The 19,348-nt window shown below is 45.8% G+C and overlaps 62 non-coding genes across 62 annotated transcripts; all 62 read left to right on the plus strand.

Annotated features, from left to right (window-relative positions):
* Positions 1 to 166: 166 nt before the first annotated feature.
* On the plus strand, positions 167 to 285 carry LOC123432378. Its single transcript, XR_006623963.1, has one exon. It is a non-coding gene; the product is annotated as a 5S ribosomal RNA (ribosomal RNA).
* Positions 286 to 467: 182 nt separating this feature from the next.
* Positions 468 to 586, plus strand: LOC123438716. The gene has a single exon (XR_006629842.1). It is a non-coding gene; the product is annotated as a 5S ribosomal RNA (ribosomal RNA).
* Positions 587 to 780: 194 nt separating this feature from the next.
* LOC123436613 lies at positions 781 to 899 on the plus strand. Its single transcript, XR_006627828.1, has one exon. It is a non-coding gene; the product is annotated as a 5S ribosomal RNA (ribosomal RNA).
* A 203-nt stretch (positions 900 to 1,102) lies between these two features.
* Positions 1,103 to 1,221, plus strand: LOC123438738. Its single transcript, XR_006629863.1, has one exon. It is a non-coding gene; the product is annotated as a 5S ribosomal RNA (ribosomal RNA).
* Positions 1,222 to 1,418: 197 nt separating this feature from the next.
* Positions 1,419 to 1,537, plus strand: LOC123436748. Its single transcript, XR_006627960.1, has one exon. It is a non-coding gene; the product is annotated as a 5S ribosomal RNA (ribosomal RNA).
* Positions 1,538 to 1,749: 212 nt separating this feature from the next.
* LOC123433287 lies at positions 1,750 to 1,868 on the plus strand. Its single transcript, XR_006624816.1, has one exon. It is a non-coding gene; the product is annotated as a 5S ribosomal RNA (ribosomal RNA).
* A 185-nt stretch (positions 1,869 to 2,053) lies between these two features.
* Positions 2,054 to 2,172, plus strand: LOC123433376. Its single transcript, XR_006624891.1, has one exon. It is a non-coding gene; the product is annotated as a 5S ribosomal RNA (ribosomal RNA).
* A 188-nt stretch (positions 2,173 to 2,360) lies between these two features.
* On the plus strand, positions 2,361 to 2,479 carry LOC123434749. Its single transcript, XR_006626024.1, has one exon. It is a non-coding gene; the product is annotated as a 5S ribosomal RNA (ribosomal RNA).
* Positions 2,480 to 2,655: 176 nt separating this feature from the next.
* LOC123434750 lies at positions 2,656 to 2,774 on the plus strand. Its single transcript, XR_006626025.1, has one exon. It is a non-coding gene; the product is annotated as a 5S ribosomal RNA (ribosomal RNA).
* Positions 2,775 to 2,971: 197 nt separating this feature from the next.
* LOC123437845 lies at positions 2,972 to 3,090 on the plus strand. The gene has a single exon (XR_006629013.1). It is a non-coding gene; the product is annotated as a 5S ribosomal RNA (ribosomal RNA).
* A 179-nt stretch (positions 3,091 to 3,269) lies between these two features.
* LOC123432379 lies at positions 3,270 to 3,388 on the plus strand. Its single transcript, XR_006623964.1, has one exon. It is a non-coding gene; the product is annotated as a 5S ribosomal RNA (ribosomal RNA).
* A 182-nt stretch (positions 3,389 to 3,570) lies between these two features.
* On the plus strand, positions 3,571 to 3,689 carry LOC123437502. The gene has a single exon (XR_006628678.1). It is a non-coding gene; the product is annotated as a 5S ribosomal RNA (ribosomal RNA).
* A 191-nt stretch (positions 3,690 to 3,880) lies between these two features.
* Positions 3,881 to 3,999, plus strand: LOC123434751. The gene has a single exon (XR_006626026.1). It is a non-coding gene; the product is annotated as a 5S ribosomal RNA (ribosomal RNA).
* Positions 4,000 to 4,196: 197 nt separating this feature from the next.
* Positions 4,197 to 4,315, plus strand: LOC123433169. Its single transcript, XR_006624714.1, has one exon. It is a non-coding gene; the product is annotated as a 5S ribosomal RNA (ribosomal RNA).
* Positions 4,316 to 4,509: 194 nt separating this feature from the next.
* Positions 4,510 to 4,628, plus strand: LOC123436749. Its single transcript, XR_006627961.1, has one exon. It is a non-coding gene; the product is annotated as a 5S ribosomal RNA (ribosomal RNA).
* A 191-nt stretch (positions 4,629 to 4,819) lies between these two features.
* LOC123433340 lies at positions 4,820 to 4,938 on the plus strand. Its single transcript, XR_006624865.1, has one exon. It is a non-coding gene; the product is annotated as a 5S ribosomal RNA (ribosomal RNA).
* A 185-nt stretch (positions 4,939 to 5,123) lies between these two features.
* On the plus strand, positions 5,124 to 5,242 carry LOC123433377. Its single transcript, XR_006624892.1, has one exon. It is a non-coding gene; the product is annotated as a 5S ribosomal RNA (ribosomal RNA).
* A 194-nt stretch (positions 5,243 to 5,436) lies between these two features.
* Positions 5,437 to 5,555, plus strand: LOC123434752. Its single transcript, XR_006626027.1, has one exon. It is a non-coding gene; the product is annotated as a 5S ribosomal RNA (ribosomal RNA).
* Positions 5,556 to 5,731: 176 nt separating this feature from the next.
* On the plus strand, positions 5,732 to 5,850 carry LOC123431714. The gene has a single exon (XR_006623304.1). It is a non-coding gene; the product is annotated as a 5S ribosomal RNA (ribosomal RNA).
* Positions 5,851 to 6,044: 194 nt separating this feature from the next.
* On the plus strand, positions 6,045 to 6,163 carry LOC123435581. Its single transcript, XR_006626827.1, has one exon. It is a non-coding gene; the product is annotated as a 5S ribosomal RNA (ribosomal RNA).
* Positions 6,164 to 6,363: 200 nt separating this feature from the next.
* On the plus strand, positions 6,364 to 6,482 carry LOC123432675. Its single transcript, XR_006624247.1, has one exon. It is a non-coding gene; the product is annotated as a 5S ribosomal RNA (ribosomal RNA).
* Positions 6,483 to 6,682: 200 nt separating this feature from the next.
* LOC123436750 lies at positions 6,683 to 6,801 on the plus strand. The gene has a single exon (XR_006627962.1). It is a non-coding gene; the product is annotated as a 5S ribosomal RNA (ribosomal RNA).
* A 188-nt stretch (positions 6,802 to 6,989) lies between these two features.
* On the plus strand, positions 6,990 to 7,108 carry LOC123434753. The gene has a single exon (XR_006626028.1). It is a non-coding gene; the product is annotated as a 5S ribosomal RNA (ribosomal RNA).
* Positions 7,109 to 7,290: 182 nt separating this feature from the next.
* LOC123432975 lies at positions 7,291 to 7,409 on the plus strand. Its single transcript, XR_006624539.1, has one exon. It is a non-coding gene; the product is annotated as a 5S ribosomal RNA (ribosomal RNA).
* Positions 7,410 to 7,606: 197 nt separating this feature from the next.
* On the plus strand, positions 7,607 to 7,725 carry LOC123434754. The gene has a single exon (XR_006626029.1). It is a non-coding gene; the product is annotated as a 5S ribosomal RNA (ribosomal RNA).
* Positions 7,726 to 7,937: 212 nt separating this feature from the next.
* Positions 7,938 to 8,056, plus strand: LOC123434885. The gene has a single exon (XR_006626154.1). It is a non-coding gene; the product is annotated as a 5S ribosomal RNA (ribosomal RNA).
* Positions 8,057 to 8,250: 194 nt separating this feature from the next.
* On the plus strand, positions 8,251 to 8,369 carry LOC123438435. The gene has a single exon (XR_006629577.1). It is a non-coding gene; the product is annotated as a 5S ribosomal RNA (ribosomal RNA).
* Positions 8,370 to 8,551: 182 nt separating this feature from the next.
* LOC123437504 lies at positions 8,552 to 8,670 on the plus strand. The gene has a single exon (XR_006628680.1). It is a non-coding gene; the product is annotated as a 5S ribosomal RNA (ribosomal RNA).
* A 188-nt stretch (positions 8,671 to 8,858) lies between these two features.
* Positions 8,859 to 8,977, plus strand: LOC123431942. The gene has a single exon (XR_006623548.1). It is a non-coding gene; the product is annotated as a 5S ribosomal RNA (ribosomal RNA).
* A 206-nt stretch (positions 8,978 to 9,183) lies between these two features.
* LOC123432824 lies at positions 9,184 to 9,302 on the plus strand. The gene has a single exon (XR_006624396.1). It is a non-coding gene; the product is annotated as a 5S ribosomal RNA (ribosomal RNA).
* A 206-nt stretch (positions 9,303 to 9,508) lies between these two features.
* LOC123438604 lies at positions 9,509 to 9,627 on the plus strand. Its single transcript, XR_006629739.1, has one exon. It is a non-coding gene; the product is annotated as a 5S ribosomal RNA (ribosomal RNA).
* Positions 9,628 to 9,833: 206 nt separating this feature from the next.
* LOC123433288 lies at positions 9,834 to 9,952 on the plus strand. Its single transcript, XR_006624818.1, has one exon. It is a non-coding gene; the product is annotated as a 5S ribosomal RNA (ribosomal RNA).
* Positions 9,953 to 10,137: 185 nt separating this feature from the next.
* Positions 10,138 to 10,256, plus strand: LOC123433378. Its single transcript, XR_006624893.1, has one exon. It is a non-coding gene; the product is annotated as a 5S ribosomal RNA (ribosomal RNA).
* A 200-nt stretch (positions 10,257 to 10,456) lies between these two features.
* Positions 10,457 to 10,575, plus strand: LOC123434755. The gene has a single exon (XR_006626030.1). It is a non-coding gene; the product is annotated as a 5S ribosomal RNA (ribosomal RNA).
* Positions 10,576 to 10,751: 176 nt separating this feature from the next.
* On the plus strand, positions 10,752 to 10,870 carry LOC123434757. Its single transcript, XR_006626031.1, has one exon. It is a non-coding gene; the product is annotated as a 5S ribosomal RNA (ribosomal RNA).
* A 194-nt stretch (positions 10,871 to 11,064) lies between these two features.
* On the plus strand, positions 11,065 to 11,183 carry LOC123432970. The gene has a single exon (XR_006624534.1). It is a non-coding gene; the product is annotated as a 5S ribosomal RNA (ribosomal RNA).
* Positions 11,184 to 11,362: 179 nt separating this feature from the next.
* LOC123432954 lies at positions 11,363 to 11,481 on the plus strand. The gene has a single exon (XR_006624518.1). It is a non-coding gene; the product is annotated as a 5S ribosomal RNA (ribosomal RNA).
* A 182-nt stretch (positions 11,482 to 11,663) lies between these two features.
* On the plus strand, positions 11,664 to 11,782 carry LOC123438569. Its single transcript, XR_006629704.1, has one exon. It is a non-coding gene; the product is annotated as a 5S ribosomal RNA (ribosomal RNA).
* A 182-nt stretch (positions 11,783 to 11,964) lies between these two features.
* On the plus strand, positions 11,965 to 12,083 carry LOC123437505. The gene has a single exon (XR_006628681.1). It is a non-coding gene; the product is annotated as a 5S ribosomal RNA (ribosomal RNA).
* A 191-nt stretch (positions 12,084 to 12,274) lies between these two features.
* LOC123434759 lies at positions 12,275 to 12,393 on the plus strand. Its single transcript, XR_006626033.1, has one exon. It is a non-coding gene; the product is annotated as a 5S ribosomal RNA (ribosomal RNA).
* Positions 12,394 to 12,593: 200 nt separating this feature from the next.
* On the plus strand, positions 12,594 to 12,712 carry LOC123438660. The gene has a single exon (XR_006629791.1). It is a non-coding gene; the product is annotated as a 5S ribosomal RNA (ribosomal RNA).
* A 194-nt stretch (positions 12,713 to 12,906) lies between these two features.
* LOC123436751 lies at positions 12,907 to 13,025 on the plus strand. Its single transcript, XR_006627963.1, has one exon. It is a non-coding gene; the product is annotated as a 5S ribosomal RNA (ribosomal RNA).
* A 200-nt stretch (positions 13,026 to 13,225) lies between these two features.
* Positions 13,226 to 13,344, plus strand: LOC123433290. Its single transcript, XR_006624820.1, has one exon. It is a non-coding gene; the product is annotated as a 5S ribosomal RNA (ribosomal RNA).
* A 185-nt stretch (positions 13,345 to 13,529) lies between these two features.
* Positions 13,530 to 13,648, plus strand: LOC123433379. The gene has a single exon (XR_006624894.1). It is a non-coding gene; the product is annotated as a 5S ribosomal RNA (ribosomal RNA).
* A 197-nt stretch (positions 13,649 to 13,845) lies between these two features.
* Positions 13,846 to 13,964, plus strand: LOC123434760. Its single transcript, XR_006626034.1, has one exon. It is a non-coding gene; the product is annotated as a 5S ribosomal RNA (ribosomal RNA).
* Positions 13,965 to 14,140: 176 nt separating this feature from the next.
* LOC123431715 lies at positions 14,141 to 14,259 on the plus strand. The gene has a single exon (XR_006623305.1). It is a non-coding gene; the product is annotated as a 5S ribosomal RNA (ribosomal RNA).
* Positions 14,260 to 14,453: 194 nt separating this feature from the next.
* Positions 14,454 to 14,572, plus strand: LOC123434761. The gene has a single exon (XR_006626035.1). It is a non-coding gene; the product is annotated as a 5S ribosomal RNA (ribosomal RNA).
* A 197-nt stretch (positions 14,573 to 14,769) lies between these two features.
* Positions 14,770 to 14,888, plus strand: LOC123432676. Its single transcript, XR_006624248.1, has one exon. It is a non-coding gene; the product is annotated as a 5S ribosomal RNA (ribosomal RNA).
* A 197-nt stretch (positions 14,889 to 15,085) lies between these two features.
* Positions 15,086 to 15,204, plus strand: LOC123436752. The gene has a single exon (XR_006627964.1). It is a non-coding gene; the product is annotated as a 5S ribosomal RNA (ribosomal RNA).
* Positions 15,205 to 15,386: 182 nt separating this feature from the next.
* On the plus strand, positions 15,387 to 15,505 carry LOC123437124. The gene has a single exon (XR_006628322.1). It is a non-coding gene; the product is annotated as a 5S ribosomal RNA (ribosomal RNA).
* Positions 15,506 to 15,714: 209 nt separating this feature from the next.
* Positions 15,715 to 15,833, plus strand: LOC123437589. Its single transcript, XR_006628763.1, has one exon. It is a non-coding gene; the product is annotated as a 5S ribosomal RNA (ribosomal RNA).
* Positions 15,834 to 16,006: 173 nt separating this feature from the next.
* Positions 16,007 to 16,125, plus strand: LOC123438617. The gene has a single exon (XR_006629751.1). It is a non-coding gene; the product is annotated as a 5S ribosomal RNA (ribosomal RNA).
* A 185-nt stretch (positions 16,126 to 16,310) lies between these two features.
* Positions 16,311 to 16,429, plus strand: LOC123434762. The gene has a single exon (XR_006626036.1). It is a non-coding gene; the product is annotated as a 5S ribosomal RNA (ribosomal RNA).
* Positions 16,430 to 16,623: 194 nt separating this feature from the next.
* On the plus strand, positions 16,624 to 16,742 carry LOC123434763. The gene has a single exon (XR_006626037.1). It is a non-coding gene; the product is annotated as a 5S ribosomal RNA (ribosomal RNA).
* Positions 16,743 to 16,915: 173 nt separating this feature from the next.
* LOC123431916 lies at positions 16,916 to 17,034 on the plus strand. Its single transcript, XR_006623521.1, has one exon. It is a non-coding gene; the product is annotated as a 5S ribosomal RNA (ribosomal RNA).
* A 182-nt stretch (positions 17,035 to 17,216) lies between these two features.
* Positions 17,217 to 17,335, plus strand: LOC123436753. The gene has a single exon (XR_006627965.1). It is a non-coding gene; the product is annotated as a 5S ribosomal RNA (ribosomal RNA).
* A 211-nt stretch (positions 17,336 to 17,546) lies between these two features.
* Positions 17,547 to 17,665, plus strand: LOC123434764. The gene has a single exon (XR_006626038.1). It is a non-coding gene; the product is annotated as a 5S ribosomal RNA (ribosomal RNA).
* Positions 17,666 to 17,853: 188 nt separating this feature from the next.
* LOC123434765 lies at positions 17,854 to 17,972 on the plus strand. Its single transcript, XR_006626039.1, has one exon. It is a non-coding gene; the product is annotated as a 5S ribosomal RNA (ribosomal RNA).
* Positions 17,973 to 18,169: 197 nt separating this feature from the next.
* On the plus strand, positions 18,170 to 18,288 carry LOC123432678. Its single transcript, XR_006624250.1, has one exon. It is a non-coding gene; the product is annotated as a 5S ribosomal RNA (ribosomal RNA).
* Positions 18,289 to 18,488: 200 nt separating this feature from the next.
* On the plus strand, positions 18,489 to 18,607 carry LOC123436755. Its single transcript, XR_006627967.1, has one exon. It is a non-coding gene; the product is annotated as a 5S ribosomal RNA (ribosomal RNA).
* Positions 18,608 to 18,789: 182 nt separating this feature from the next.
* Positions 18,790 to 18,908, plus strand: LOC123437126. The gene has a single exon (XR_006628324.1). It is a non-coding gene; the product is annotated as a 5S ribosomal RNA (ribosomal RNA).
* Positions 18,909 to 19,117: 209 nt separating this feature from the next.
* Positions 19,118 to 19,236, plus strand: LOC123437590. Its single transcript, XR_006628764.1, has one exon. It is a non-coding gene; the product is annotated as a 5S ribosomal RNA (ribosomal RNA).
* The last annotated feature ends 112 nt before the right edge of the window (positions 19,237 to 19,348 follow it).

A 19,348-nucleotide genomic window follows, 5' to 3' on the forward strand; every position in this document is an offset into this window, starting at 1 on the left:
TTTGCGCCACGTGACAAGGATGACGCGAGACCGTGATCTATATGACCTCATTTTCTTATTTTTGACGATTACTGTGTGACTTTTCCCACCGCGCTTGACACCCAACCACTAGTAGTAGTAGTAGTAGTAGGGGCAAGCATAAGGAACAAATAGATAGTTGCATGTCGGATGAGATCATACCAGCACTAAAGCACCGGATCCCATCAGAACTCCGAAGTTAAGCGTGCTTGGGCGAGAGTAGTACTAGGATGGGTGACCTCCTGGGAAGTCCTCATGTTGCATTCCCCTTTTTAAATATATTTTTGCGCCACGTGACAAGGATGACGCGGGAGCGTGATGTATATGACCTCATTTTCTTATTTTTGACGATTACTGTGTGACTTTTTCCACCGCGCTTGACACCCAACGACTAGTAGTAGTAGTAGTAGTAGGGGCAAGCATAAGGAACAAATAGATAGTTGCATGTCGGATGCGATCATACCAGCACTAAAGCACCGAATCCCATCAGAACTTCGAAGTTAAGCGTGCTTGGGTGAGAGTAGTACTAGGATGGGTGACCTCCTGGGAAGTCCTTGTGTTGCATTCCCCTTTTTAAATATATTTTTGCGCCACGTGACAAGGATGACGCGGGAGCGTGATCTATATGACCTCATTTTCTTATTTTTGACGATTACTGTGTGACTTTTCCCACCGCGCTTGACACCCAACGACTAGTAGTAGTAGTAGTAGTAGTAGTAGTAGTAGGGGCAAGCATAAGGAACAAATAGATAGTTGCATGTCGGATGCGATCATACCAGCACTAAAGCACCGGATCCCATCAGAACTTCGAAGTTAAGCGTGCTTGGGCGAGAGTAGTACTAGGATGGGTGACCTCCTGGGAAGTCCTCGTGTTGCATTCCCCTTTTTAAATATATTTTTGCGCCACGTGACAAGGATGACGCGGGAGCGTGATCTATATGACCTCATTTTCTTATTTTTGACGATTACTGTGTGACTTTTCCCACCGCGCTTGACACCCAACGACTAGTACTAGTAGTAGTAGTAGTAGTAGTAGTAGTAGTAGTAGGGGCAAGCATAAGGATAAAATAGATAGTTGCATGTCGGATGCGATCATACCAGCATTAAAGCACCGGATCCCATCAGAACTCCGAAGTTAAGCGTGCTTGGGCGATAGTAGTACTAGGATGGGTGACCTCCTGGGAAGTCCTCGTGTTGCATTCCCCTTTTTAAATATATTTTTGCGCCACGTGACAAGGATGACGCGGGAGCGTGATCTATATGACCTCGTTTTCTTATTTTTGACGATTACTGTGTGACTTTTCCCACCGCGCTTGACACCCAACGACTAGTAGTAGTAGTAGTAGTAGTAGTAGTAGTATTAGGGGCAAGCATAAGGAACAAATAGATAGTTGCATGTCGGATGCGATCATACCAGCACTAAAGCACCGGATCCCATCAGAACTCCGAAGTTAAGCGCGCTTGGGCGAGAGTAGTACTAGGATGGGTGACCTCCTGGGAAGTCCTCGTGTTGCATTCCCCTTTTTAAATATATTTTTGCGCCACGTGACAAGGATGACGCGGGACCGTGATCTATATGACCTCATTTTCTTATTTTTGACGATTACTGTGTGACTTTTCCCACCACGCTTGACACCCAACGACTAGTAGTAGTAGTAGTAGTAGTAGTAGTAGTAGTAGTAGTAGTAGTAGTAGGGGTAAGCATAAGGAACAAATAGATAGTTGCATGTCGGATGCGATCATACCAACACTAAAGCACCGGATCCCATCACAACTCCGAAGTTAAGCGTGCTTGCGCGAGAGTAGTACTAGGATGGGTGACCTCCTGGGAAGTCCTCGTGTTGCATTCCCCTTTTTAAATATATTTTTGCGCCACGTGACAAGGATGACGCGGGAGCGTGATCTATATGACCTCATTTTCTTATTTTTGACGATTACTGTGTGACTTTTCCCACCGCGCTTGACACCCAACGACTAGTAGTAGTAGTAGTAGTAGTAGGGGCAAGCATAAGGAACAAATAGATAGTTGCATGTCGGATGCGATCATACGAGCACTAAAGCACCATATCCCATCAGAACTCCGAAGTTAAGCGTGCTTGGGCGAGAGTAGTACTAGGATGGGTAACCTCCTGGGAAGTCCTCCTGTTGCATTCCCCTTTTAAAATATATTTTTGCGCCACGTGACAAGGATGACGCGGGACCGTGATCTATATGACCTCATTTTCTTATTTTTGACGATTATTGTGTGACTTTTCCCACCGCGCTTGACACCCAACGACTAGTAGTAGTAGTAGTAGTAGTAGTAGGGGCGAGCATAAGGAACAAATAGATAGTTGCATGTCGGATGCGATCATACCAGCACTAAAGCACCGGATCCCATCAGAACTCCGAAGTTAAGCGTGCTTGGGCGAGAGTAGTACTAGGATGGGTGACCTCCTGGGAAGTCCTCGTGTTGCATTCCCCTTTTTAAATATATTTTTGCGCCACGTGACAAGGATGACGCGGGAACGTGATCTATATGACCTCATTTTCTTATTTTTGACGATTACTGTGTGACTTTTCCCACCGCGCTTGACACCCAACGACTAGTAGTAGTAGTAGGGGCAAGCATAAGGAACAAATAGATAGTTGCATGTCGGATGCGATCATACCAGCACTAAAGCACCGGATCCCATCAGAACTCCGAAGTTAAGCGTGCTTGGGCGAGAGTAGTACTAGGATGGGTGACCTCCTGGGAAGTCCTCGTGTTGCATTCCCCTTTTTAAATATATTTTTGCGCCACGTGACAAGGATGACGCGGGAGCGTGATCTATATGACCTCATTTTCTTATTTTTGACGATTACTGTGTGACTTTTCCCACCGCGCTTGACACCCAACGACTAGTACTAGTAGTAGTAGTAGTAGTAGTAGTAGTAGGGGCAAGCATAAGGAACAAATAGATAGTTGCATGTCGGATGCGATCATACCAGCACTAAAGCACCGGATCCCATCAGAACTCCGAAGTTAAGCGTGCTTGGGCGATAGTAGTACTAGGATGGGTGACCTCCTGGGAAGTCCTCGTGTTGCATTCCCCTTTTTAAATATATTTTTGCGCCACGTGACAAGGATGACGCGAGACCGTGATCTATATGACCTCATTTTCTTATTTTTGACGATTACTGTGTGACTTTTCCCACCGCGCTTGACACCCAACCACTAGTAGTAGTAGTAGTAGGGGCAAGCATAAGGAACAAATAGATAGTTGCATGTCGGATGAGATCATACCAGCACTAAAGCACCGGATCCCATCAGAACTCCGAAGTTAAGCGTGCTTGGGCGAGAGTAGTACTAGGATGGGTGACCTCCTGGGAAGTCCTCATGTTGCATTCCCCTTTTTAAATATATTTTTGCGCCACGTGACAAGGATGACGCGGGAGCGTGATGTATATGACCTCATTTTCTTATTTTTGACGATTATTGTGTGACTTTTCCCACCGCGCTTGACACCCAACGACTAGTAGTAGTAGTAGTAGTAGGGGCAAGCATAAGGAACAAATAGATAGTTGCATGTCGGATGCGATCATACCAGCACTAAAGCACCGGATCCCATCAGAACTCCGAAGTTAAGCGTGCTTGGGTGAGAGTAGTACTAGGATGGGTGACCTCCTGGGAAGTCCTTGTGTTGCATTCCCCTTTTTAAATATATTTTTGCGCCACGTGACAAGGATGACGCGGGAGCGTGATCTATATGACCTCATTTTCTTATTTTTGACGATTACTGTGTGACTTTTCCCACCGCGCTTGACACCCAACGACTAGTAGTAGTAGTAGTAGTAGTAGTAGTAGGGGCAAGCATAAGGAACAAATAGATAGTTGCATGTCGGATGCGATCATACCAGCACTAAAGCACCGGATCCCATCAGAACTCCGAAGTTAAGCGTGCTTGGGCGAGAGTAGTACTAGGATGGGTGACCTCCTGGGAAGTCCTCGTGTTGCATTCCCCTTTTTAAATATATTTTTGCGCCACGTGACAAGGATGACGCGGGAGCGTGATCTATATGACCTCATTTTCTTATTTTTGACGATTACTGTGTGACTTTTCCCACCGCGCTTGACACCCAACGACTAGTACTAGTAGTAGTAGTAGTAGTAGTAGTAGTAGGGGCAAGCATAAGGAACAAATAGATAGTTGCATGTCGGATGCGATCATACCAGCATTAAAGCACCGGATCCTATCAGAACTCCGAACTTAAGCGTGCTTGGGCGATAGTAGTACTAGGATGGGTGACCTCCTGGGAAGTCCTCGTATTGCATTCCCCTTTTTAAATATATTTTTGCGCCACGTGACAAGGATGACGCGGGAGCGTGATCTATATGACCTCGTTTTCTTATTTTTGACGATTATTGTGTGACTTTTCCCACCGCGCTTGACACCCAACGACTAGTATTAGTAGTAGTAGTAGTAGTAGTATTAGGGGCAAGCATAAGGAACAAATAGATAGTTGCATGTCGGATGCGATCATACCAGCACTAAAGCACCGGATCCCATCAGAACTCCGAAGTTAAGCGCGCTTGGGCGAGAGTAGTACTAGGATGGGTGACCTCCTGGGAAGTCCTCGTGTTGCATTCCCCTTTTTAAATATATTTTTGCGCCACGTGACAAGGATGACGCGGGACCGTGATCTATATGACCTCATTTTCTTATTTTTGACGATTACTGTGTGACTTTTCCCACCGCGCTTGACACCCAACGACTAGTAGTAGTAGTAGTAGTAGTAGTAGTAGGGGCAAGCATAAGGAACAAATAGATAGTTGCATGTCGGATGCGATCATACCAACACTAAAGCACCGGATCCCATCACAACTCCGAAGTTAAGCGTGCTTGCGCGAGAGTAGTACTAGGGTGGGTGACCTCCTGGGAAGTCCTCGTGTTGCATTCCCCTTTTTAAATATATTTTTGCGCCACGTGACAAGGATGACGCGGGAGCGTGATCTATATGACCTCATTTTCTTATTTTTGACGATTACTGTGTGACTTTTCCCACCGCGCTTGACACCCAACGACTAGTAGTAGTAGTAGTAGTAGTAGGGGCAAGCATAAGGAACAAATAGATAGTTGCATGTCGGATGCGATCATACGAGCACTAAAGCACCATATCCCATCAGAACTCCGAAGTTAAGCGTGCTTGGGCGAGAGTAGTACTAGGATGGGTAACCTCCTGGGAAGTCCTCCTGTTGCATTCCCCTTTTTAAATATATTTTTGCGCCACGTGACAAGGATGACGCGGGACCGTGATCTATATGACCTCATTTTCTTATTTTTGACGATTATTGTGTGACTTTTCCCACCGCGCTTGACACCCAACGACTAGTAGTAGTAGTAGTAGTAGTAGTAGTAGTAGGGGCGAGCATAAGGAACAAATAGATAGTTGCATGTCGGATGCGATCATACCAGCACTAAAGCACCGGATCCCATCAGAACTCCGAAGTTAAGCGTGCTTGGGCGAGAGTAGTACTAGGATGGGTGACCTCCTGGGAAGTCCTCGTGTTGCATTCCCCTTTTTAAATATATTTTTGCGCCACGTGACAAGGATGACGCGGGAACGTGATCTATATGACCTCATTTTCTTATTTTTGACGATTACTGTGTGACTTTTCCCACCGCGCTTGACACCCAACGACTAGTAGTAGTAGTAGGGGCAAGCATAAGGAACAAATAGATAGTTGCATGTCGGATGCGATCATACCAGCACTAAAGCACCGGATCCCATCACAACTCCGAAGTTAAGCGTGCTTGGGCGAGAGTAGTACTAGGATGGGTGACCTCCTGGGAAGTCCTCGTGTTGCATTCCCCTTTTTAAATATATTTTTGCGCCACGTGACAAGGATGACGCGGGAGCGTGATCTATATGACCTCATTTTCTTATTTTTGACGATTACTGTGTGACTTTTCCCACCGCGCTTTACACCCAACGACTAGTAGTAGTAGTACTAGTAGTAGTAGTAGTAGGGGCAAGCATAAGGAACAAATAGATAGTTGCATGTCGGATGCGATCATACCAGCACTAAAGCACCGGATCCCATCAGAACTCCGAAGTTAAGCGTGCTTGGGCGAGAGTAGTACTAGGATGGGTGACCTCCTAGGAAGTCCTCGTGTTGCATTCCCCTTTTTAAATATATTTTTGCGCCACGTGACAAGGATGACGCGGGAGCGTGATCTATATAACCTCATTTTCTTATTTTTGACGATTACTGTGTGACTTTTCCCACCGCGCTTGACACCCAACGACTAGTAGTAGTAGTAGTAGTAGTTGTTGTAGTAGTAGTAGGGGCAAGCATAAGGAACAAATAGATAGTTGAATGTCGGATGCGATCATACCAGCACTAAAGCACCGGATCCCATCAGAACTCCGAAGTTAAGCGTGCTTGGGGGATAGTAGTACTAGGATGGGTGACCTCCTGGGAAGTCCTCGTGTTGCATTCCCCTTTTTAAATATATTTTTGCGCCACGTGACAAGGATGACGCGGGAGCGTGATCTATATGACCTCATTTTCTTATTTTTGACGATTACTGTGTGACTTTTCCCACCGCGCTTGACACCCAACGACTAGTAGTAGTAGTAGTAGTAGTAGTAGTAGTAGTATTAGGGGCAAGCATAAGGAACAAATAGATAGTTGCATGTCGGATGCGATCATACCAGCACTAAAGCACCGGATCCCATCAGAACTCCGAAGTTAAGCGCGCTTGGGCGAGAGTAGTACTAGGATGGGTGACCTCCTGGGAAGTCCTCGTGTTGCATTCCCCTTTTTAAATATATTTTTGCGCCACGTGACAAGGATGACGCGGGACCGTGATCTATATGACCTCATTTTCTTATTTTTGACGATTACTGTGTGACTTTTCCCACCGCGCTTGACACCCAACGACTAGTAGTAGTAGTAGTAGTAGTAGTAGGGGCAAGCATAAGGAACAAATAGATAGTTGCATGTCGGATGCGATCATACCAGCACTAAAGCACCGGATCCCATCAGAACTCCGAAGTTAAGCGTGCTTGGGCGAGAGTAGTACTAGGATGGGTGACCTCCTGGGAAGTCCTCGTGTTGCATTCCCCTTTTTAAATATATTTTTGCGCCACGTGACAAGGATGACGAGGGAGCGTGATCTATATGACCTCATTTTCTTATTTTTGACGATTACTGTGTGACTTTTCCCACCGCGCTTGACACCCAACGACTAGTAGTAGTAGTAGTAGTAGGGGCAAGCATAAGGAACAAATAGATAGTTGCATGTCGGATGCGATCATACCAGCACTAAAGCACCATGTCCCATCAGAACTTCGAAGTTAAGCGTGCTTGGGCGAGAGTAGTACTAGGATGGGTGACCTCCTAGGAAGTCCTCGTGTTGCATTCCCCTTTTTAAATATATTTTTACGCCACGTGACAAGGATGACGCGGGACCGTGATCTATATGACCTCATTTTCTTATTTTTGACGATTACTGTGTGACTTTTCCCACCGCGCTTGACACCCAACGACTAGTAGTAGTAGTAGTAGTAGTAGTAGTAGTAGTAGGGGCAAGCATAAGGAACAAATAGGTAGTTGCATGTCGGATGCGATCATACCAGCACTAAAGCACCGGATCCCATCAGAACTCCGAAGTTAAGCGTGCTTGGGCGAGAGTAGTACTAGGATGGGTGACCTCCTGGGAAGTCCTCGTGTTGCATTCCCCTTTTTAAATATATTTTTGCGCCACGTGACAAGGATGACGCGGGAACGTGATCTATATGACCTCATTTTCTTATTTTTGACGATTACTGTGTGACTTTTCCCACCGCGCTTGACACCCAACGACTAGTAGTAGTAGTAGTAGTAGTAGTAGTAGTAGTAGTAGTAGTAGTAGTAGGGGCAAGCATAAGGAACAAATAGATAGTTGCATGTCGAATGCGATCATACCAGCACTAAAGCACCGGATCCCATTAGAACTCCGAAGTTAAGCGTGCTTGGGCGAGAGTAGTACTAGGATGGGTGACCTCCTGGGAAGTCCTCGTGTTGCATTCCCCTTTTTAAATATATTTTTGCGCCACGTGACAAGGATGACGCGGGAGCGTGATCTATATGACCTTATTTTCTTATTTTTGACGATTACTGTGTGACTTTTCCCACCGCGCTTGACACCCAACGACTAGTAGTAGTAGTAGTAGTAGTAGTAGTAGTAGGGGCAAGCATAAGGAACAAATAGATAGTTGCATGTCGGATGTGATCATACCAGCACTAAAGCACCGGATCCCATCAGAACTCCGAAGTTAAGCGTGCTTGGGCGAGAGTAGTACTAGGATGGGTGACCTCCTGGGAAGTCCTCATGTTGCATTCCCCTTTTTAAATATATTTTTGCGCCACGTGACAAGGATGACGCGGGAGCGTGATGTATATGACCTCATTTTCTTATTTTTGACGATTACTGTGTGACTTTTTCCACCGCGCTTGACACCCAACGACTAGTAGTAGTAGTAGTAGTAGGGGCAAGCATAAGGAACAAATAGATAGTTGCATGTCGGATGCGATCATACCAGCACTAAAGCACCGGATCCCATCAGAACTCCGAAGTTAAGCGTGCTTGGGTGAGAGTAGTACTAGGATGGGTGACCTCCTGGGAAGTCCTTGTGTTGCATTCCCCTTTTTAAATATATTTTTGCGCCACGTGACAAGGATGACGCGGGAGCGTGATCTATATGACCTCATTTTCTTATTTTTGACGATTACTGTGTGACTTTTCCCACCGCGCTTGACACCCAACGACTAGTAGTAGTAGTAGTAGTAGTAGTAGGGGCAAGCATAAGGAACAAATAGATAGTTGCATGTCGGATGCGATCATACCAGCACTAAACCATCGGATCCCATCAGAACTTCGAAGTTAAGCGTGCTTGGGCGAGAGTAGTACTAGGATGGGTGACCTCCTGGGAAGTCCTCGTGTTGCATTCCCCTTTTTAAATATATTTTTGCGCCACGTGACAAGGATGACGCGGGAGCGTGATCTATATGACCTCATTTTCTTATTTTTGACGATTACTGTGTGACTTTTCCCACCGCGCTTGACACCCAACGACTAGTACTAGTAGTAGTAGTAGTAGTAGTAGTAGTAGTAGTAGTAGGGGCAAGCATAAGGATAAAATAGATAGTTGCATGTCAGATGCGATCATACCAGCATTAAAGCACCGGATCCCATCAGAACTCCGAAGTTAAGCGTGCTTGGGCGATAGTAGTACTAGTATGGGTGACCTCCTGGGAAGTCCTCGTGTTGCATTCCCCTTTTTAAATATATTTTTGCGCCACGTGACAAGGATGACGCGGGAGCGTGATCTATATGACCTCGTTTTCTTATTTTTGACGATTACTGTGTGACTTTTCCCACCGCGCTTGACACCCAACGACTAGTAGTAGTAGTAGTAGTAGTAGTAGTAGTAGTAGTAGTATTAGGGGCAAGCATAAGGAACAAATAGATAGTTGCATGTCGGATGCGATCATACCAGCACTAAAGCACCGGATCCCATCAGAACTCCGAAGTTAAGCGCGCTTGGGCGAGAGTAGTACTAGGATGGGTGACCTCCTGGGAAGTCCTCGTGTTGCCTTCCCCTTTTTAAATATATTTTTGCGCCACGTGACAAGGATGACGCGGGACCGTGATCTATATGACCTCATTTTCTTATTTTTGACGATTACTGTGTGACTTTTCCCACCGCGCTTGACACCCAACGACTAGTAGTAGTAGTAGTAGTAGTAGTAGTAGTAGTAGTAGTAGTAGGGGTAAGCATAAGGAACAAATAGATAGTTGCATGTCGGATGCGATCATACCAACACTAAAGCACCGGATCCCATCACAACTCCGAAGTTAAGCGTGCTTGCGCGAGAGTAGTACTAGGATGGGTGACCTCCTGGGAAGTCCTCGTGTTGCATTCCCCTTTTTAAATATATTTTTGCGCCACGTGACAAGGATGACGCGGGAGCGTGATCTATATGACCTCATTTTCTTATTTTTGACGATTACTGTGTGACTTTTCCCACCGCGCTTGACACCCAACGACTAGTAGTAGTAGTAGTAGTAGTAGGGGCAAGCATAAGGAACAAATAGATAGTTGCATGTCGGATGCGATCATACGAGCACTAAAGCACCATATCCCATCAGAACTCCGAAGTTAAGCGTGCTTGGGCGAGAGTAGTACTAGGATGGGTAACCTCCTGGGAAGTCCTCCTGTTGCATTCCCCTTTTAAAATATATTTTTGCGCCACGTGACAAGGATGACGCGGGACCGTGATCTATATGACCTCATTTTCTTATTTTTGACGATTATTGTGTGACTTTTCCCACCGCGCTTGACACCCAACGACTAGTAGTAGTAGTAGTAGTAGTAGTAGTAGTAGTAGTAGGGGCGAGCATAAGGAACAAATAGATAGTTGCATGTCGGATGCGATCATACCAGCACTAAAGCACCGGATCCCATCAGAACTCCGAAGTTAAGCGTGCTTGGGCGAGAGTAGTACTAGGATGGGTGACCTCCTGGGAAGTCCTCGTGTTGCATTCCCCTTTTTAAATATATTTTTGCGCCACGTGACAAGGATGACGCGGGAACGTGATCTATATGACCTCATTTTCTTATTTTTGACGATTACTGTGTGACTTTTCCCACCGCGCTTGACACCCAACGACTAGTAGTAGTAGTAGGGGCAAGCATAAGGAACAAATAGATAGTTGCATGTCGGATGCGATCATACCAGCACTAAAGCACCGGATCCCATCAGAACTCCGAAGTTAAGCGTGCTTGGGCGAGAGTAGTACTAGGATGGGTGACCTCCTGGGAAGTCCTCGTGTTGCATTCCCCTTTTTAAATATATTTTTGCGCCACGTGACAAGGATGACGCGGGAGCGTGATCTATATGACCTCATTTTCTTATTTTTGACGATTACTGTGTGACTTTTCCCACAGCGCTTGACACCCAACGACTAGTACTAGTAGTAGTAGTAGTAGTAGTAGTAGGGGCAAGCATAAGGAACAAATAGATAGTTGCATGTCGGATGCGATCATACCAGCACTAAAGCACCGGATCCCATCATAACTCCGAAGTTAAGCGTGCTTGGGCGATAGTAGTACTAGGATGGGTGACCTTCTGGGAAGTCCTCGTGTTGCATTCCCCTTTTTAAATATATTTTTGCGCCACGTGACAAGGATGACGCGAGACCGTGATCTATATGACCTCATTTTCTTATTTTTGACGATTACTGTGTGACTTTTCCCACCGCGCTTGACACCCAACCACTAGTAGTAGTAGTAGTAGGGGCAAGCATAAGGAACAAATAGATAGTTGCATGTCGGATGAGATCATACCAGCACTAAAGCATCGGATCCCATCAGAACTCCGAAGTTAAGCGTGCTTGGGCGAGAGTAGTACTAGGATGGGTGACCTCCTGGGAAGTCCTCATGTTGCATTCCCCTTTTTAAATATATTTTTGCGCCACGTGACAAGGATGACGCGGGAGCGTGATGTATATGACCTCATTTTCTTATTTTTGACGATTATTGTGTGACTTTTCCCACCGCGCTTGACACCCAACGACTAGTAGTAGTAGTAGTAGTAGGGGCATGCATAAGGAACAAATAGATAGTTGCATGTCGGATGCGATCATACCAGCACTAAAGCACCGGATCCCATTAGAACTCCGAAGTTAAGCGTGCTTGGGTGAGAGTAGTACTAGGATGGGTGACCTCTTGGGAAGTCCTTGTGTTGCATTCCCCTTTTTAAATATATTTTTGCGCCACGTGACAAGGATGACGCGGGAGCGTGATGTATATGACCTCATTTTCTTATTTTTGACGATTATTGTGTGACTTTTCCCACCGCGCTTGACACCCAACGACTAGTAGTAGTAGTAGTAGTAGGGGCATGCATAAGGAACAAATAGATAGTTGCATGTCGGATGCGATCATACCAGCACTAAAGCACCGGATCCCATCAGAACTCCGAAGTTAAGCGTGCTTGGGTGAGAGTAGTACTAGGATGGGTGACCTCCTGGGAAGTCCTTGTGTTGCATTCCCCTTTTTAAATATATTTTTGCGCCACGTGACAAGGATGACGCGGGAGCGTGATCTATATGACCTCATTTTCTTATTTTTGACGATTACTGTGTGACTTTTCCCACCGCGCTTGACACCCAACGACTAGTAGTAGTAGTAGTAGTAGTAGTAGTAGGGGCAAGCATAAGGAACAAATAGATAGTTGCATGTCGGATGCGATCATACCAGCACTAAAGCACCGGATCCCATCAGAACTCCGAAGTTAAGCGTGCTTGGGCGAGAGTAGTACTAGGATGGGTGACCTCCTGGGAAGTCCTCGTGTTGCATTCCCCTTTTTAAATATATTTTTGCGCCACGTGACAAGGATGACGCGGGAGCGTGATCTATATGACCTCATTTTCTTATTTTTGACGATTACTGTGTGACTTTTCCCACCGCGCTTGACACCCAACGACTAGTACTAGTAGTAGTAGTAGTAGTAGTAGTAGTAGTAGGGGCAAGCATAAGGAACAAATAGATAGTTGCATGTTGGATGCGATCATACCAGCATTAAAGCACCGGATCCCATCAGAACTCCGAAGTTAAGCGTGCTTGGGCGATAGTAGTACTAGGATGGGTGACCTCCTGGGAAGTCCTCGTATTGCATTCCCCTTTTTAAATATATTTTTGCGCCACGTGACAAGGATGACGCGGGAGCGTGATCTATATGACCTCGTTTTCTTATTTTTGACGATTACTGTGTGACTTTTCCCACCGCGCTTGACACCCAACGACTAGTAGTAGTAGTAGTAGTAGTAGTAGTATTAGGGGCAAGCATAAGGAACAAATAGATAGTTGCATGTCGGATGCGATCATACCAGCACTAAAGCACCGGATCCCATCAGAACTCCGAAGTTAAGCGCGCTTGGGCGAGAGTAGTACTAGGATGGGTGACCTCCTGGGAAGTCCTCGTGTTGCATTCCCCTTTTTAAATATATTTTTGCGCCACGTGACAAGGATGACGCGGGACCGTGATCTATATGACCTCATTTTCTTATTTTTGACGATTACTGTGTGACTTTTCCCACCGCGCTTGACACCCAACGACTAGTAGTAGTAGTAGTAGTAGTAGTAGTAGTAGTAGTAGGGGCAAGCATAAGGAACAAATAGATAGTTGCATGTCGGATGCGATCATACCAACACTAAAGCACCGGATCCCATCACAACTCCGAAGTTAAGCGTGCTTGCGCGAGAGTAGTACTAGGATGGGTGACCTCCTGGGAAGTCCTCGTGTTGCATTCCCCTTTTTAAATATATTTTTGCGCCACGTGACAAGGATGACGCGGGAGCGTGATCTATATGACCTCATTTTCTTATTTTTGACGATTACTGTGTGACTTTTCCCACCGCGCTTGACACCCAACGACTAGTAGTAGTAGTAGTAGTAGTAGGGGCAAGCATAAGGAACAAATAGATAGTTGCATGTCGGATGCGATCATACGAGCACTAAAGCACCATATCCCATCAGAACTCCGAAGTTAAGCGTGCTTGGGCGAGAGTAGTACTAGGATGGGTAACCTCCTGGGAAGTCCTCCTGTTGCATTCCCCTTTTTAAATATATTTTTGCGCCACGTGACAAGGATGACGCGGGACCGTGATCTATATGACCTCATTTTCTTATTTTTGACGATTATTGTGTGACTTTTCCCACCGCGCTTGACACCCAACGACTAGTAGTAGTAGTAGTAGTAGTAGTAGTAGTAGTAGGGGCGAGCATAAGGAACAAATAGATAGTTGCATGTCGGATGCGATCATACCAGCACTAAAGCACCGGATCCCATCAGAACTCCGAAGTTAAGCGTGCTTGGGCGAGAGTAGTACTAGGATGGGTGACCTCCTGGGAAGTCCTCGTGTTGCATTCCCCTTTTTAAATATATTTTTGCGCCACGTGACAAGGATGACGCGGGAACGTGATCTATATGACCTCATTTTCTTATTTTTGACGATTACTGTGTGACTTTTCCCACCGCGCTTGACACCCAACGACTAGTAGTAGTAGTAGGGGCAAGCATAAGGAACAAATAGATAGTTGCATGTCGGATGCGATCATACCAGCACTAAAGCACCGGATCCCATCACAACTCCGAAGTTAAGCGTGCTTGGGCGAGAGTAGTACTAGGATGGGTGACCTCCTGGGAAGTCCTCGTGTTGCATTCCCCTTTTTAAATATATTTTTGCGCCACGTGACAAGGATGACGCGGGAGCGTGATCTATATGACCTCATTTTCTTATTTTTGACGATTACTGTGTGACTTTTCCCACCGCGCTTGACACCCAACGACTAGTAGTAGTAGTACTAGTAGTAGTAGTAGTAGGGGCAAGCATAAGGAACAAATAGATAGTTGCATGTCGGATGCGATCATACCAGCACTAAAGCACCGGATCCCATCAGAACTCCGAAGTTAAGCGTGCTTGGGCGAGAGTAGTACTAGGATGGGTGACCTCCTGGGAAGTCCTCGTGTTGCATTCCCCTTTTTAAATATATTTTTGCGCCACGTGACAAGGATGACGCGGGAGCGTGATCTATATAACCTCATTTTCTTATTTTTGACGATTACTGTGTGACTTTTCCCACCGCGCTTGACACCCAACGACTAGTAGTAGTAGTAGTAGTAGTTGTAGTAGTAGTAGGGGCAAGCATAAGGAACAAATAGATAGTTGAATGTCGGATGCGATCATACCAGCACTAAAGCACCGGATCCCATCAGAACTCCGAAGTTAAGCGTGCTTGGGGGATAGTAGTACTAGGATGGGTGACCTCCTGGGAAGTCCTCGTGTTGCATTCCCCTTTTTAAATATATTTTTGCGCCACGTGACAAGGATGACGCGGGAGCGTGATCTATATGACCTCATTTTCTTATTTTTGACGATTACTGTGTGACTTTTCCCACCGCGCTTGACACCCAACGACTAGTAGTAGTAGTAGTAGTAGTAGTAGTAGTATTAGGGGCAAGCATAAGGAACAAATAGATAGTTGCATGTCGGATGCGATCATACCAGCACTAAAGCACCGGATCCCATCAGAACTCCGAAGTTAAGCGCGCTTGGGCGAGAGTAGTACTAGGATGGGTGACCTCCTGGGAAGTCCTCGTGTTGCATTCCCCTTTTTAAATATATTTTTGCGCCACGTGACAAGGATGACGCGGGACCGTGATCTATATGACCTCATTTTCTTATTTTTGACGATTACTGTGTGACTTTTCCCAGCGCGCTTGACACCCAACGACTAGTAGTAGTAGTAGTAGTAGGGGCAAGCATAAGGAACAAATAGATAGTTGCATGTCGGATGCGATCATACCAGCACTAAAGCATCGGATCCCATCAGAACTCCGAAGTTAAGCGTGCTTGGGCGAGAGTAGTACTAGGATGGGTGACCTCTTGGGAAGTCCTCGTGTTGCATTCCCCTTTTTAAATATATTTTTGCGCCACGTGACAAGGATGACGCGGGAACTTGATCTATATGACCTCATTTTCTTATTTTTGACGATTACTGTGTGACTTTTCCCACCGCGCTTGACACCCAACGACTAGTAGTAGTAGTAGTAGTAGTAGTAGTAGTAGTAGTAGTAGTAGTAGGAGCAAGCATAAGGAACAAATAGATAGTTACATGTCGGATGCGATCATACCAGCACTAAAGCACCGGATCCCATCAGAACTCCGAAGTTACGCGTGCTTGGGCGAGAGTAGTACTAGGATGGGTGACCTCCTGGGAAGTCCTCGTGTTGCATTCCCCTTTTTAAATATATTTTTGCGCCACGTGACAAGGATGACGCGGGAGCGTGATCTATATGACCTCATTTTCTTATTTTTGACGATTACTGTGTGACTTTTCCCACCGCGCTTGACACCCAACGACTAGTAGTAGTAGGGGCAAGCATAAGGAACAAATAGATAGTTGCATGTCGGATGCGATCATACCAGCACTAAAGCACCATATCCCATCAGAACTTTGAAGTTAAGCGTGCTTGGGCGAGAGTAGTACTAGGATGGGTGACCTCCTGGGAAGTCCTCGTGTTGCATTCCCCTTTTTAAATATATTTTTGCGCCACGTGACAAGGATGACGCGGGACCGTGATCTATATGACCTCATTTTCTTATTTTTGACGATTACTGTGTGACTTTTCCCACCGCGCTTGACACCCAACGACTAGTAGTAGTAGTAGTAGTAGTAGGGGCAAGCATAAGGAACAAATAGATAGTTGCATGTCGGATGCGATCATACCAGCACTAAAGCACCGGATCCCATCAGAACTCCGAAGTTAAGCGTGCTTGGGCGAGAGTAGTACTAGGATGGGTGACCTCCTGGGAAGTCCTCGTGTTGCATTCCCCTTTTTAAATATATTTTTGCGCCACGTGACAAGGATGACGCGGGAACGTGATCTATATGACCTCATTTTCTTATTTTTGACGATTACTGTGTGACTTTTCCCACCGCGCTTGACACCCAACGACTAGTAGTAGTAGTAGTAGTAGTAGTAGTAGTAGGAGCAAGCATAAGGAACAAATAGATAGTTACATGTCGGATGCGATCATACCAGCACTAAAGCACCGGATCCCATCAGAACTCCGAAGTTAAGCGTGCTTGGGCGAGAGTAGTACTAGGATGGGTGACCTCCTGGGAAGTCCTCGTGTTGCATTCCCCTTTTTAAATATATTTTTGCGCCACGTGACAAGGATGACGCGGGAGCTTGATCTATATGACCTCATTTTCTTATTTTTGACGATTACTGTGTGACTTTTCCCACCGCGCTTGACACCCAACGACTAGTAGTAGTAGGGGCAAGCATAAGGAACAAATAGATAGTTGCATGTCGGATGCGATCATACCAGCACTAAAGCACCATATCCCATCAGAACTTCGAAGTTAAGCGTGCTTGGGCGAGAGTAGTACTAGGATGGGTGACCTCCTGGGAAGTCCTCGTGTTGCATTCCCCTTTTTAAATATATTTTTGCGCCACGTGACAAGGATGACGCGGGACCGTGATCTATATGACCTCATTTTCTTATTTTTGACGATTACTGTGTGACTTTTCCCACCGCGCTTGACACCCAACGACTAGTAGTAGTAGTAGTAGTAGGGGCAAGCATAAGGAACAAATAGATAGTTGCATGTCGGATGCGATCATACCAGCACTAAAGCACCGGATCCCATCAGAACTCCGAAGTTAAGCGCGCTTGGGCGAGAGTAGTACTAGGATGGGTGACCTCCTGGGAAGTCCTCGTGTTGCATTCCCCTTTTTAAATATATTTTTGCGCCACGTGACAAGGATGACGCGGGACCGTGATCTATATGACCTCATTTTCTTATTTTTGACGATTACTGTGTGACTTTTCCCACCGCGGTTGACACCCAACGACTAGTAGTGGTAGTAGTATTGTAGTAGTAGTAGTAGTAGTAGTAGTAGTAGGGGCAAGCATAAGGAACAAATAGATAGTTGCATGTCGGATGCGATCATACCAGCACTAAAGCACCGGATCCCATCAGAACTCCGAAGTTAAGCGTGCTTGGGCGAGAGTAGTACTAGGATGGGTGACCTCCTGGGAAGTCCTCGTGTTGCATTCCCCTTTTTAAATATATTTTTGCGCCACGTGACAAGGATGACGCGGGAACGTGATCTATATGACCTCATTTTCTTATTTTTGACGATTAGTGTGTGACTTTTCCCACCGCGCTTGACACCCAACGACTAGTAGTAGTAGTAGTAGTAGTAGTAGGGGCAAGCATAAGGAACAAATAGATAGTTGCATGTCGGATGCGATCATACCAGCACTAAAGCACCGGATCCCATCAGAACTCCGAAGTTAAGCGTGCTTGGGCGAGAGTAGTACTAGGATGGGTGACCTCCTGGGAAGTCCTCGTGTTGCATTCCCCTTTTTAAATATATTTTTGCGCCACGTGACAAGGATGACGCGGGAGCGTGATCTATATAACCTCATTTTCTTATTTTTGACGATTACTGTGTGACTTTTCCCACCGCGCTTGACACCCAACGACTAGTAGTAGTAGTAGTAGTAGTTGTAGTAGTAGTAGGGGCAAGCATAAGGAACAAATAGATAGTTGAATGTCGGATGCGATCATACCAGCACTAAAGCACCGGATCCCATCAGAACTCCGAAGTTAAGCGTGCTTGGGGGATAGTAGTACTAGGATGGGTGACCTCCTGGGAAGTCCTCGTGTTGCATTCCCCTTTTTAAATATATTTTTGCGCCACGTGACAAGGATGACGCGGGAGCGTGATCTATATGACCTCATTTTCTTATTTTTGACGATTACTGTGTGACTTTTCCCACCGCGCTTGACACCCAACGACTAGTAGTAGTAGTAGTAGTAGTAGTAGTAGTAGTATTAGGGGCAAGCATAAGGAACAAATAGATAGTTGCATGTCGGATGCGATCATACCAGCACTAAAGCACCGGATCCCATCAGAACTCCGAAGTTAAGCGCGCTTGGGCGAGAGTAGTACTAGGATGGGTGACCTCCTGGGAAGTCCTCGTGTTGCATTCCCCTTTTTAAATATATTTTTGCGCCACGTGACAAGGATGACGCGGGACCGTGATCTATATGACCTCATTTTCTTATTTTTGACGATTACTGTGTGACTTTTCCCAGCGCGCTTGACACCCAACGACTAGTAGTAGTAGTAGTAGTAGGGGCAAGCATAAGGAACAAATAGATAGTTGCATGTCGGATGCGATCATACCAGCACTAAAGCATCGGATCCCATCAGAACTCCGAAGTTAAGCGTGCTTGGGCGAGAGTAGTACTAGGATGGGTGACCTCTTGGGAAGTCCTCGTGTTGCATTCCCCTTTTTAAATATATTTTTGCGCCACGTGACAAGGATGACGCGGGAACTTGATCTATATGACCTCATTTTCTTATTTTTGACGATTACTGTGTGACTTTTCCCACCGCGCTTGACACCCAACGACTAGTAGTAGTAGTAGTAGTAGTAGTAGTAGTAGTAGTAGTAGTAGTAGGAGCAAGCATAAGGAACAAATAGATAGTTACATGTCGGATGCGATCATACCAGCACTAAAGCACCGGATCCCATCAGAACTCCGAAGTTACGCGTGCTTGGGCGAGAGTAGTACTAGGATGGGTGACCTCCTGGGAAGTCCTCGTGTTGCATTCCCCTTTTTAAATATATTTTTGCGCCACGTGACAAGGATGACGCGGGAGCGTGATCTATATGACCTCATTTTCTTATTTTTGACGATTACTGTGTGACTTTTCCCACCGCGCTT

This window comes from Hordeum vulgare, chromosome 2H, assembly GCF_904849725.1.
Source record: "Hordeum vulgare subsp. vulgare chromosome 2H, MorexV3_pseudomolecules_assembly, whole genome shotgun sequence".
NCBI lineage: Eukaryota > Viridiplantae > Streptophyta > Magnoliopsida > Poales > Poaceae > Hordeum > Hordeum vulgare.